Raw genomic sequence first — 14056 nt, forward strand, 5'->3', positions numbered from 1 at the left:
AGACCATTCAGATATGACCTAAATTAAATCCCTTATGATTATACAGTGGAAGTGAGAAATAGATTTAAAGGACTAGCTCTGATAGACAGAGTGTCTGATGAACTATGGATGGAGGTTCGTGACATTGTACAGGAGACAGGGATCAAGACCATCCCCATGGAAAAGAAATGCAAAAAAGGAAAATGGCTGTCTGGGGAGGCCTTACAAATAGCTGTGAAAAGAAGAGAAGTGAAAAGCAAAGGAGAAAAGGGAAGATAAAAGCATCTGAATGCAGAGTTCCAAAGAACAGCAAGGAGAGATAAGAAAGCCTTCCTCAGCGATCAATGCAAAGAAATAGAGGAAAACAACAGAATAGGAAAGACTAGAGATCTCTTCAAGAAAATTAGAAATACCAAGGGAACATTTCATGCAAAGATGGGCTCAATAAAGGACAGAAATGGTAAGGACCTAACAGAAGCAGAAGACATTAAGAAGAGGTGGCAAGAATACACAGAAGAACTGTACAAAAAAGATCTTCATAACCAAGATAATCACGATGGTGTGATCACTCACCTAGAGCCAGACATCTTGGAATGTGAAGTCAAGTGGGCCTTAGAAAGCATCACTCCGAACAAAGCTAGTGGAGGTGATGGAATTCCAGTTGAGCTATTTCAAATCCTGAAAGATGATGCTGTGAAAGTGCTGCACTCAATATGCCAGCAAATTTGGAAAACTTAGCAGTGGCCACAGGACTGGAAAAAGTCAGTTTTCATTCCAGTCCCAAAGAAAGGCAATGCCAATTGAGCATTCTTTGCTGCACAGTTTTGAACTTTACTGCACAATTGCACTCATCTCACATGCTAGTAAAGTCATGCTAAAAATTCTCCACCCAGGCTTCAGCAATACGTGAACCCTGAAATTCCAGATGTTCAAGTTGGTTTTAGAACAGGCAGAGGAACCAGAGATCAAATTGCCAGCATCTGCTGGATCATGGAAAAAGCAAGAAAGTTCCAGAAAAACATCTATTTCTGCCTTATTGACTATGCCAAAGCCTTTGACTGTGTGGATCACAATAAACTGTGGAAAATTCTGAAAGAGATGGGAATACCAGACCACCTGACCTGCCTCTTGAGAAACCTGTATGCAAGTCAGGAAGCAATAGTTAGAACTGGACGTAGAACAACAGACTGGTTCCAAATAGGAAAAGGAGTACGTCAAGGCTATATATTGTCACCCTGCTTATTTAACTTATATGCAGAGTACATCATGAGGAACACTGGGCTGGAAGAAGCACAAACTGGAGTCAAGATTTCCGGGAGAAATATCAATAACCTCAGATAGGCAGATGACACCACCCTTATGGCAGAAAGTGAAGAGGAACTTGAAAGCCTCTTGATGAAAGTGAAAGAGGAGAGTGAAAAAGTTGGCTTAAAGCTCAACATTCAGAAAACTAAGATCATGGCATCTGGTCCCATTACTTCATGGGAAATAGATGGGGAAACAGTGAAAACAGTGTCAGACTTTATTTCTTTGGGCTCCAAAATCACTGCGGATTCTGATTGCAGCCATCAAATTAAAAGACGCTTACTCCTTGGGAGGAAAGTTATGACCAACCTAGATAGCATATTAAAAAAACAGAGACATTACTTTGCCAACAAAGGTCTGTCTAGTCAAGGCTATGGTTTTTCCAGTGGTCATGTATGGATGTGAGAGTTGAACTGTGAAGAAAGCTGATCGCCAAAGAATTGCTGCTTTTGAACTGTGGTGTTGGAGAAGACTCTTGAGAGTCCCTTGGACTGCAAGGAGATCCAACCAGTCCATTCTGAAGGAGATCAGTCCTGGGTATTCATTGGAAGGAGTGATGCTAAAGCTGAAACTCCAATACTTTGGCCACCTCAAGCGAAGAGTTGACTCACTGGAAAAGACTCTGATGCTGGGAGGGACTCGGGGCAGGAGGAGAAGGGGACGACAGAGAATGAGATGGCTGAATGGCATCACCGACTCAATGGACATGAGTTTGAGTGAACTCCGGGAGTTGGTGATGGACAGAGAGGCCTGGCGTGCTGTGACTCATGGGGTCGCAGAGTCGGACACGACTGAGCGACTGAACTGACTGACTGAGACAGTGAATCTGTCCCGTGCAGTAAGTATCCATGTGCAATATTCTCACCTCACCTCCTAGCAAGCCTCGGGGTGCTACTATCACCCTCATTTCATAGTGAATCTTATTCTCTATCCCCAGAGGGTCCTTGAGCTCCTGCCACATACCAGGCACCATTCTGGCCTCAGAGACACCAGAGTGAAGACACAGTTCCATCTTCATGGAGCTTTAGTGGGAGGCAAGCAATAAACACAGAAGTAAAACATGTCTGTGGGACAGGGATGCTATGGATGATGCAAATTGTGACAGCTGAGAGTAGGAGAGCAGGGAAGGCAGTGGAAGAGGGGTTGCAGTTGAAGGAAAGGGATCAGGCAAGCCCTCACTGGAAAGGTGACATTGGAGCAAAGACCAGAAGGGGCCAAGGAGGGAACCATGTGGATCGGTGCGGGCAAAGGCCCAGAAGCAGAAGCACCCCAGTTCCCTGTGTGCTGGAGCACTTGCCAGGAGGTGCCGGGGGTGGGGGCTGGGGCAGGCTCCAGGGGATGGAGGCTCAGAAAGGTGGAGTCCCTTGACTCACAAGGAGGAGGGCAGCTTGTCTGACTGCTAAGTTAGGGCTCTAGACTGCCAAAGGCCTGACACAAGCCCTAGGGCGTAAAAACTCATGGGTTGAGCAGGTCTTAGGTGCCAGGCGCTGCGCTGGGTGTGCTGGGGAATCATACTGATAAAGCCCCTTCTGGTGCTGCTGCTCCCATGGAGGGTTGAGAGGAGCCTGTGAGAGGTCAGCAGAGAGGCAGGCCGGTTTCTACAGAACCGTGATTGTCATTTCCATTTCTGTGTGTGCTGAGGTGGGCACGTGTGCATACAGCATACATGTGCCTACCTCCAAGTATGTGTCTGCCTGAACCCGCATGCTCTGGCTGAGCAGGGGTCTCGAGTTAGATGGCAGTGTGCTTAGCCCTCTGTGTCTGGGTGAGTGTGAGGCAGTGGACATCCTTGTGTGGCTCTTGTGTGCATCCTTGTGTGCATCCTGGAAGGGCTCCAGGTCCATCAGGGGGCGCAGACCTGTTCTGCAGTGGTTCTGTCTCTGGAACATGGCTCCCTGGGTTGGAATCTATATTCTGCCACTTACCACTTTGCCAAGGTACAACCTTGGCAAATTGCCTAACCACTCTCCACTTCACTTTCCCTGTCAGAAAATGGAGACATTAATAAGACACACCCCATAAGGTGTCTGTGAGGATCAAATAAATGAATACCTGTGGAATACTTGGAACAGCACCTGGCAGATGCTGAGGGCAATGTGTGAACTGTTATTACGTCAGGGCTGTGTCTGCAGGTGTGCCTCCCAGTGCAGGCACTGTCTGTGTGTCTGTCTGCGGGCACAGCTTCCGTCTCATCCCCGTGTTCGCAGTGCTTACTCTTCTCTCTGGCCAACGAGAGTGAATGTGGGGGCCAGGGGAAGGACTGGCAGGAGGGGCTCCCGCCATGGCCTGGCCAGCTGGACTTTTCACAGCCCAGTGGTTCTCTTCTTCTGAGCGGCCAAGCAGCTAGATGGGCGAGCAAAGGAGGGGCTCCTCTTCTGGGTTGCCCTGGGCCTGTGCTGGAGCCAACTCTAGTCCTGACTATAGGGCCTGGGCTTATATACTTGATGCCCCTCGGGATCGGGGGATCTCAGAGGGCAGAGTCATATCTGAGCCACCTCTGTGTCCCCACATCACAGGATTCACTCTTAGACAGCTGACACTTAGAGCTGGCTGAGTGTCAGGCCCTGTACTCACACATGGCCTAATTCTCTAAATCTTCACATCAGTGTATTGAGATAGGTCTTTCCATTATTCCCACTTTACAGATGGAGAAGTCTAGGCACAAAGAGATGAACTGCTATTAAAGTTACACAAACCAAGCTGTCTGGCTTCAGAAGCTGCAATCTTTCATCACGTCTCTTTTACTGAGTTGGGCTTCCCAGGTGGCTCAGTGATAAAGAATCCACCTGTCAATGCAGGAGACACAGAAGACACGAGCTTGATCCCTGGGTCAGGAAGATCCCCTGGAGGAGACAGTGGCAATCCACTCCATTATTCTTGCCTGGAGAATTCCACGGACAGAGGAGCCTGGCAGGATACAGTCCATAGGGTTGCAAAAAGTTGGACATGACTGAGCACACAGAATTTTTACTGAGTTACATATGCTGAGTTAAATTTACTAAATAAGCATATATTAAGTGAGTAAATCAATAAACTAAAAACAAAAGAATAAAGTCTGGGGTGGAAAGAAGTGGCTGAGAAAAAGGTGGATAGTGATTCTGGCAGAGGAGGGGACCAGCTTGGCACCCTGCTGCGAAGCCCTGGAGAGGGGAGGGGAAGGTAGATGGGGCCAGATGGTGGGGGTCTAGAAGGCTGAGCAGAGGGACTTGAATCTGAGCTGGCTCCACTATTCAGAGACCTGGCCACAGTGAAGTGCCATGGGGACAGGCCACCTGGATCCTTCTTTGTGGATAAATTGGTGAGCTGAATCCAGGCCTCTGGAAGAGCTCATGGCTGAAGGTAGAATAACAGCAGAGTTGGTTAGAACAAAAGTCCTGCTGTTAGTCTGGGACTGGAACCCTGGTGCCCTTGCTTGCTGGCCAGAGGACCTTGGAACAAGTCACCTACCTGTTAGTTAGCTTTAAGTTTCTTATCTCAACCAACTTGTTGAAGAGATAAAAAGCATTAACTCAATGCCTGACACAATGAATACACTCAATAAATGATCATTTACTATCATTTATATCATTTACTGTATTACTTTAAAATAACTATAATAAGCTGCTTAAAGGATCTAGTGGAAAAGGTAAATAATACATATAAACAGATGGGGAATTTAGGAAGAGAATACACTTTTTAAAAAGGAGTTTTCTTTTCTAGCAAGCTAGAATCATGCTAGAAAACAAAACTATGATATCAGAGGTGAAAAATCCTTTTGATGAGATTATCAGCAGACTATGCCCAGGAAAGAAAAATGGATAATGGGTCAAGAGAAATTCTCCAAACTGAAAATAAAAATTCATAGTGCACTTTTCCTAGATTTGTTTAAGATAGTGCAGCTCAGAGGCAGACACCTGATGGTCAGCGTTATCATTTCTTTGGTCATTTAACAAATACGTTGTTGTTGTTCAGCTGTTAAGTCATGTCTGACTCATTGTAATCCCATGGACTGTAGCCCACCAGGCTTCTCTATCCTCCACCATCTCCTACACATTGCTAGAATTCATGTCCCTTGAGTTGATGATGCTATCTACTGAGCTCCTAATGTGCATCAGACAGTATTTTCTGTCTGGGATCTCAATAATGATCAAGAGGACAAATGTCCTTGCAATGCTGGAACTCACACCTAAGGAGAGAGTCAGATTAATAAAGAAGTAAAACATATAGTCTGTTACATGCTATATGTCCTGTGGATAAAAACATGGGAAGGTTCAGAAATTGTAGAGGGAGATGCAATTTTAGATAGGGTGGTCAGGGAAGCCTTAATAAGAAAACAACATCTGAGCAGAGGTCTAAAGGAGATAATGGAGGGATTATCTGAAATAGCATTCCAGGCAGAACGAATGGCTGGTGCAAAGGTCCTGGGGCATGAATGCTTACAGTAATTTAGTGGAAAAACCAGAAGGCTGGGGTGGCCAGAGTGCATATTGGGAATGATGAAAAATAAGGTGAGAGAGGAAGTGGGCAGTGGGGGCCACCTGTAGGGGATCTGATGATCATGTTGGGATTTTTACTTCAACTGTGAGTAAGATGGGACCCGTTGGAGGATTTTGATTGGAAGAGTGGCAGGATCCTTCTATGTGGAACAGATTGGAGAGGGCCAGGTGGAAGCAGGGAGGCCAGTGGGAAGTCTCTAGTAACTATCCAGGTGAGATTATAATACCAGGAATGAAGGTTATGGAAGGGGAGAGAGTGGCAGGCTTTAGATGTGGGGTGCTGGGCCAATGTCAGGAGAGTCATAATTGTTATTGTTGCTGTTATTAGGGCCCCTCACAAGCCTTCGCTAGGCATTCCACTCCCCCTACTCCCACCCCCAGACAGGCAGGAGCAAAGGGATCCACCTGGTCCCTTCTGCCAGGAGAACCTCATTGATCTTGCTGGGTGGCCAGTAGTCAAGAACAATCCCCCAGTGAGGCTCCTAGCCTTCAAGGCAGCTCCGGGCTGGAGGCAGGCTCAGGTCTACTCCTCACCGCCTCAGCTCCACAGCTTCAGGGCTGAGTTGTTTGCTCAGAATAGGCAAAGGTCAACAGCAGATTCATCTGAAGAAGCTGGCCCCGTAGTGCCAGGTGGCCCCCTTAGCCCCCTAAACCCTCATGGAAAGATGAAGGGGACAACCACTTCAAGACACCCGGATATGCTCAGTCCAGCCCCTGCCCCCACCTGGCTAGCTGTCCAGGGCCTCTTCCTGGCACCTCTGCATTTATCCCACCCTCTTCCACCCACCCCCCTAAAGGCAGGAGAGAGGGCTTTGGTCAACAGCACGGAATCCTCTGTCCACTTCTCTAAGCTCAGCAAACTCCCATTGATTGGTTCATTAATGCCCTCTTTTCCAGAAGGTCTGCCTCGACTACCCCAGGCCAGGTTCTCCTCTAGCTCCCACAGCACCTTTGATCACCCCTCCTTATCCCATTCACACTGTGTTACAAGGACGAGACAGATAGGTAGGCATACCCCTGCCCACCGTCCACGGCAGACACCACTGAACCATCAGGGCTCTCTTCCCCACAGAGCATGAATATGGCCTCAGGATCACAGCATTCTAGGATTAACAGGGCTAGAAGGAGGTGAACGGATGGATTAAAAGCTTTTACTTCATCTCCAGTTGTTAATTATATGCACCACATAGACACACACATTCACACATGCACACACCAGCACCTTTAGACAATTGCTTCCTGGAGGGTAGGGTTAAGTGTCCTATTCATCTCCCTCTCTCTCTCTCTCTCTCTAGGAATCACTGAGGCCTGGTACTGAGAAGGTGTCTGCAAAGGCTCATCCTACACCAGCCCTAACCACACCCTGGGATGGCTGGGAGGAACATCACAGGCAAACTGGCCCTCTCCATACATTCCAGTTGAGACAACTAAAGTCCAGAGAGAAAGCATCCACCCATAACCACCCAGAAAGACAAGCTGCTTCATCCAGGACTAGAGCTCTAATCATTTCCACCTCCACCTCTCCTGCCGAGCTGACACTCTTTGCATTACACTGAGCTTCCTGGAATTTTCTTTCTTTCAAATTCCAGTTAACATTTGTGTCTGATCTGTTTGATGTTGGGAGGAAACTCACAGACCATGAGGGGAAATTTTGGGGAACCGAAACCTTTACCCTTTCTCGATTTTCTTCCTAATTCTGTCTACAATAACTGTTAATTTCCACCTCTTGTTGAAAGCCAAGGTCTATACTGTAGGGGTTAGTCTCAACAGGTCCCAGGGATGACCCATGTCTGATGGTAAAAACATTCTGGGGACAATATGTCTTGGAAATGCTATGTGAGATCTTCCCTTTTGTGCAGCGTCATGTTACATATTAGCATATATGTAAAAGAATCTAAGTCAAGCAAAAAAAAAAAAGACGTCAGACTTGCTTAATCTTGTTCTTCAAACTTATTTAACCACACAACTTTTTTTTTAGTTCCTGTTTGCATCTCTATTGGTTACTATTCTTTGAGTTGCATCAGAAACTTCAACTGAGTTTGTATCTACAAGAGGAGTATGTTGGCTTTGGTGACCGGAAAGTCTAGAAGTAATGAGGGATTCAGGTATAATTAAATCAAGATTTCAGCACCATTTCTTATCCCTTTGGATCGTTCTTCCCTCCCCTGTGCATTTGTCAGCTTCATCTTCAGTTTGGCTTCTCTCATAGCAACAAAACGGCTGCAGCAGTTCTGGGTATCACATCTGAGTACCCCACAACACAGAGGAGGAGCCTTCTCTTCTCCTCATTATGGACTGCATGTCTTTATCCTAATTAGGCCAAGTGTTCATCCCCGAGCCAATCACCAGGCAAGAGGAACGGGAATCAGCCAGTGAGAGGCCTCCCTGGGGATGAAATCATGTCTTCCACAAAGCCCATGGCAATGTCCCCTCCCTGTTAGTATTCATCCCACCCACCCACACCCCATTTTTTCCTGAAAAGAAAAATTTGCTTTTTCCTATGGAGCTCGTGATCCACTGATCTCAAGGAGGGTAGATCCCTACCTGAGCCCTGAGAGTGAATTCTGATTGTTCCAAAGGACATATAACCTTATTCCTCTTCACCAGCAATTGATTCTGGAATGGCTGTATGACTTAGTTCTGGCTCATGAGATGCAAGCAAAAATCTGCTAGATGGGGCTGCTAGGAAAGCTTTTGCCTCTTTGATGTGAAGAACAGACCTGGCTGGCATGTCCCTTGCCCCATTACTGTTCCTTTTTCTTCAAACCGAGAATGAGGATTTGATACTTGGAGGTGTGGCATGGGACCATGAAGCAAGAATTGCAAAAACAAATGCCCCTATACCAGAGATAGCAGAATAGAAAGATTGTGCCCGAGGCCTACACAGCATCATTGCGCAGTTGCACATACCCTGGACTGCTATCTTAAGTAAAAAAAATAGAAATTCATATTTGTTTAAGCCAAAGGCATTCCTAACTGACACAAAGCCAAGTCATTTTTTGCAAACTAGGACTTGTGAGAGCATAAAGACACAGCCTTGGAGACATAGCTTGAGTTTCACTGAATCCCAGATACTTTCTTAAACACATTTTTCTCAAGGGATATTTGTGAGAAAGCAGCCTTCCACTCTAGCAGAGTTGAGTGTCAGGATTCACAAAACAGTAGGCTGTAGAAGGGGGCCACTGTCTTATATACTGCCATTACAGGGTATCCCAAGGTTGCTTTAGGGCTTATTTCAGTTATGCCAACACAAAAGCACATTCAGATATCCAGCTGGCATTCAGCAAAATCTGTCCATAGCCTCAAACTTATCTCCCCTTTCCATCCCAGTCATCTCACTTCTAGAATCTCCCTTGAGAAAATAACCCAGAATAAAAGCAGAAAAAGCTAAGAACTTGCCATCAAAGCCACATATACAATAGCAGGAAAAAAAAAAAAAAGATAAATATAAATATCCTAAACCAGGAATGATTAAGAATGGAATATTACATGGACTTGAAAATGAAGTTTACAAAGTTTGCAAGAGAATAGGGAAATATATTTGTTAATGAGAAAGCCAGTTTCAACATTTTATATGTATATGGTATGATCTCAATTACATAAAAATTGCATTGGCAAAAATAAACCAGGAAAAAAATATATTGATGTGTTAACTGTGATTGTGCCTGGTTGGAGTATTACGGGTATGTTTTAGGGGAATTTTTCCTGCTGTTCTATATTTTCCCATTTTGCCTATATGTTCTACTTTTGTAAGCAGAAAGAATAAAATTGACTTTTCTTTTCAGAGCCTCCAGGACCCTCTACTGTGTGAGATCACTGCTGTCATCCCCCCTCCAGTAACGCAGATAATCAAGCACTTCCCAGAACAGGTGACACCCTACTGCACTGGGCCAAAATAAAAACAGCTTCCAAACCTGGCAGATCTGATTAATAGCCCGAAATTTTTTCAATAGGCAAAGGGAGTGGTGGGAAAAGGGGAAGATCAACACCCTATTTTTAAGTGGTGACGTGAGCTCACAGGAACTAAAGGCAAGAAGAGGTACACACCATTCCAGGCCTTATGCAAAGCTATGCAAATGAGACACACTCCCTAGCTAACAGAATTCTGGGTCTGAGTTTCCACCTGGAATCTTGGGTCTCACTGAGCTGAGCGGGAAGAGAAGACGGAGAGGAGGGAATGGTGATAAGAATCATTCATCGAGCACCTACTAAATGCCCAGCTTGCATAGCATTGTCACAGCCTGGAACCCTTCTGACCCTCACCACACCTGTGGTTTAGGTAAGAGGAGCATCTCTACTTTGCAGGTGTATCAAATGGAGGTCACAGAGGGATCTGCCAACTCCAAAGCTGTGGTGTCTGTGACCGGGCTAGGCAGCCCTGGGGGAAAGAAACAGCTCTGAGGGGGTCAGTCCTTGATGGGGAAGAGAGGAGGGGAGAAGAGAGATGCAGGCTGCTGGGGGCCCAAGGAATACAAAGGTCCAGAACCCCTGGATGCGACGCCATTAGACTTGCAGGTGCTATGCATGCCCTGGCCTTGCTCCTCACCTGACCTTTGTGCTCTCTGTGCCCTCTGCCTGGAACCCCCTCCCTTGGTACACATTCTCAGTCAGCTTTTCACTCCTGCTGCTGCTGCTGAGTCGCTTCAGTCGTGTCCGACTCTGTGCAGCCCCATAGACGGCAGCCCACCAGGCTCCCCCGTCCCTGGGATTCTCCAGGCAAGAACACTGGAGTGGGTTGCCATTTCTTTCTCCGATGCATGAAAGTGAAAAGTGAAAGTGAAGTCGCTCAGTCATGTCCGACTCTTCGCAACCCCATGGACTGCAGCCCACCAGGCTCCTCCGTCCATGGGATTTTCCAGGCAAGAGTACTGGAGTGGGGTGCCATCGCCTTCCCCATTTCTACTCCTAGATCACCTTATTAGAGGGGCCTCCACTGATTACTCTCCCTTAAAGAGCATCACCTGCCTGTCTTTCCCACACATAAAACCTACACCCTGCCCTGCTTGGATTCTCCTCATAGCACTCACACCTCTCTGACTTATATATTTGTTATGGCAAGAAAGTGTGCTTCATGAGAGTAAGTTTAGCTTTTGGGCTCACCTCTGTGTTTCTAACACCTGGTGCACACTTGATGTTCAAGGCATATGTGTCAAAAGAATTAATGAATGAATGAACGAATCTCGGTTGCCCTAGGAGCAAGCTGCACAACTTCAGACAATGACCCAAACAATAATAACAGCCTTGTTATTAATGGTACATTATTACTGTAACTACCATTTCTAAGCACATATTTCTACATTCCTTTCCTCATTGAATCCCCACATCAATGATCCAAGGCAGGAAATATAATTATTCCCATTAGACAGCTGCAGAGACTGAGGCTCCAAAAGGTCAGGAAAACCGCCCAGAATCAGAGAGAGTAACCAGCAGAGCCAGGTCTTGAATCAAGCCTGTCTTATTCTAGAACATGCTTCTCTATGCACCACATGATGTTCCAGGTGGACGCCACCCAGTGAGAGGGTAGGTGCTACAGTTGCATTATTTATCACTGTATCCCCATGCCTGGCACGGAGTAATTTGTCCTGGATGCTATTGCTGCTGCTTAGTAACTTCAGTCCTGTCCAACTCTGTGTGACTCTATGGACTATAGCCCACCAAGCTCCTCTGTCCATGGAATTCTCTAGGCAAGAGTACTTGAGTGGGAACCTGTTGGAAACATTAGTTCTCGGGTCCCACTCAGTTCAGTTGTTCAGTCGTGTCCGACTCTTTGCCACCTTATGGACTGCAGCACACCAGGCTTCCCTGTCCATCACCAACTCCCGGAGCTTGCTCAAACTCATGTCCATTGAGTTGGTGATGCCATCTAACCATCTCATCCTCTGTCGTCTCCTTCTCCTCCCACCTTCAGTCTTTCCCAGCATCAGGGTCTTTTTCAATGAATCAGTTCTTCTCATCAGGTGGCCAAAGTGTTGGAGCTTCAGCTTCAACATCAGTTCTTCTAATGAATATTCAGGACTGATTTCCTTTAGGATTGACAGCTTTGATCTCCTTGCAGCTCAAGGGACTATCAAGAGTCTTCTCCAGCATCACAGTTCAAAAGCATCAATTCTTCATCGCTCAGCTTTCTTTATGGTCCAACTCACATCCATACATGATACTGGAAAAACCAAGCTTTGACTAGACAGACCTTTGTTAGCAAAGTAACGTCTCTGCTTTTTAATATGCTGTCTAGGTTGGTCATAGCTTTTGTTCCAAAGAGAAAGCATCTTTTAATTTCACGGCTGCAGTCACCATGTGCAGTGATTTTGGAGCCCAAGAAAATGAAGTCTGTCACTGTTTCCATTGTTTCCCCATCTGTTTGCCATGAAGTGATGGGACCTGATGCTATGATCTTCATTTTTTGAATGTTGAGTTTTAAGCCAGCTTTTTCACTCTCCTCTTTCACTTTCATCAAGAGGCTTCTTTAGTTCCTTTTCACTTTCTGCCATAAGGGTGGTGTCATCTGCATATCTGAGGTTATTGATCCAGCTTGTGCTTCATCCAGCCAGGGATTTTGTATGATGTAGTCTGCCTAGAAGTTAAATAAGCAGGGTGACAATATACAGCCTTGACATACTCCTTTCCCAATTTGGAACCAGTCTGTTATTCCATGGTCCGGTTCTAAGTGTTGTTTCCTGACCTGCATACAGATTTCTCAGGAGGTAGGGAAGGTGGCCTGGTATTCCCATCTCTTTCAGAATTTTCCACAGTTTATTGTGATCCACACAGCCAAAGGCTTTGGCATAGTCAAAAAAGCAGAAGTAGATGTTTTTCTGGAACTCTCTTGCTTTTTCTATGATCCAACAGATGTTGGCAATTTGATCTCTGGTTCCTCTGCTTTTTCTAAATCCAGCTTGAACATCTGAAAGTTCTCCATTCACATACTGTTGAAGCCTGGCTTGGAGAATTTTGAGCATTACTTTGCTAGCATGTGAGATGAGTGCAATTGTGTGGTAGTTTGAACATTCTTTGGCATTGCTTTTCTTTGGGATTGGAATGAAGACTGACCTTTTCCAGTCCTGTGGCCACTGCTGAATTTTTCAAATTTGCTGCAGGGTTCCACGGCAGACTCCTGAATCACACCGGTGTGCACTGGAGTTTGAGAACCACGGGGATAAATGAGTAAGGGCCTGCAACAAACTGCCCTATCCCTAAAGCGAGCTGATCATCCAGTGGAGTCACTGTGAGGCTAAAACAAAAACCTCACCCAGCCCTGGATCTGGCAGGGCTTCAAGCTCTCCCGATTCCTTCCCACACACAACTGGAGGAAAAGTTTACAGCTCTAATTTCAGACCTTTGATTTCAGCCTCATCTGGTTGAGAAGATGCCAGCTTGTCAGAAGGAGCAGGGAGCCGGGAGTGCTGGAGTTAGAGCAGGAGGATCTATTATTAATTGCCATGTAACATTGATTAAGAGCCCACAGGGCACTACATCTGTGAGGAGCTTGGGAGAAACTCCACTCCTGCCTGGAGGGGAAAATGATTAGCCACATTATGAAAGGAAACATTCATCCTGTAGCAGCCCTGAGCAAACACCTCCAGGGGTGGGGAACATTCCTCTCCCAGGATCTCTCTTCCAGAAGCAGGGAGCTGCTTCCAGAGTTTGGGGCAGGCTTGCTAGGGCAGGAGGATGGACCATTTGACCTCTGACCCACCTGCAGGCCTGGGGCAGATGGATAAACTAGAGAGCATATGCTCCTCCACCTAGTTCTAGGGGGCAGAGATGCCCAGCTTGGCCTCTTGAGACAGCCGAGATTAAGGTGCCGAGATCTTTCTGAGAGATACAGGCAAACTGGATTTAGATGTGTCAAATCTCCCAATTTTTAATCAAATTGGACAAATTCTGGGTAGGCAACTTTTCTAGCTACTCAGCTGTCAGTGTCAGACTTAATCCTTTCAGTAACCCCATCTACATCTTCCCTCTGATAAAAGTGAGGCTCATGGCTCACCACCAAGTTCGTGGAGAGCCTGGGATCCAAGACCACCTGTGCTTCCTGAGCCCTTGCTTTCTCCACCAGACCACTCAAGCACACTGCTCTTTTGTCCCTGTCTTTGCCCAGTCCAAGCTATACCATCCAAACTCTGTCTCACACCAGATCAATATTGAAACCCTTAGTCAGACAACACCTCTAGGTGTTTGGATTTGAACACCTGGCCACGCCATCTATACTATGTTCCTGGAGATGATTCCCTGATCCTCCCAGAAACAATATGTCCACGAACCAGCTATACCCTCTCATGGGGTCTGCTTCTGACCTT

Source organism: Moschus berezovskii, chromosome 15 (assembly GCF_049115385.1).
Source record: "Moschus berezovskii isolate FMDL1 chromosome 15, NW_MosBer_1.0, whole genome shotgun sequence".
In the NCBI taxonomy this organism is placed as follows: domain Eukaryota; kingdom Metazoa; phylum Chordata; class Mammalia; order Artiodactyla; family Moschidae; genus Moschus; species Moschus berezovskii.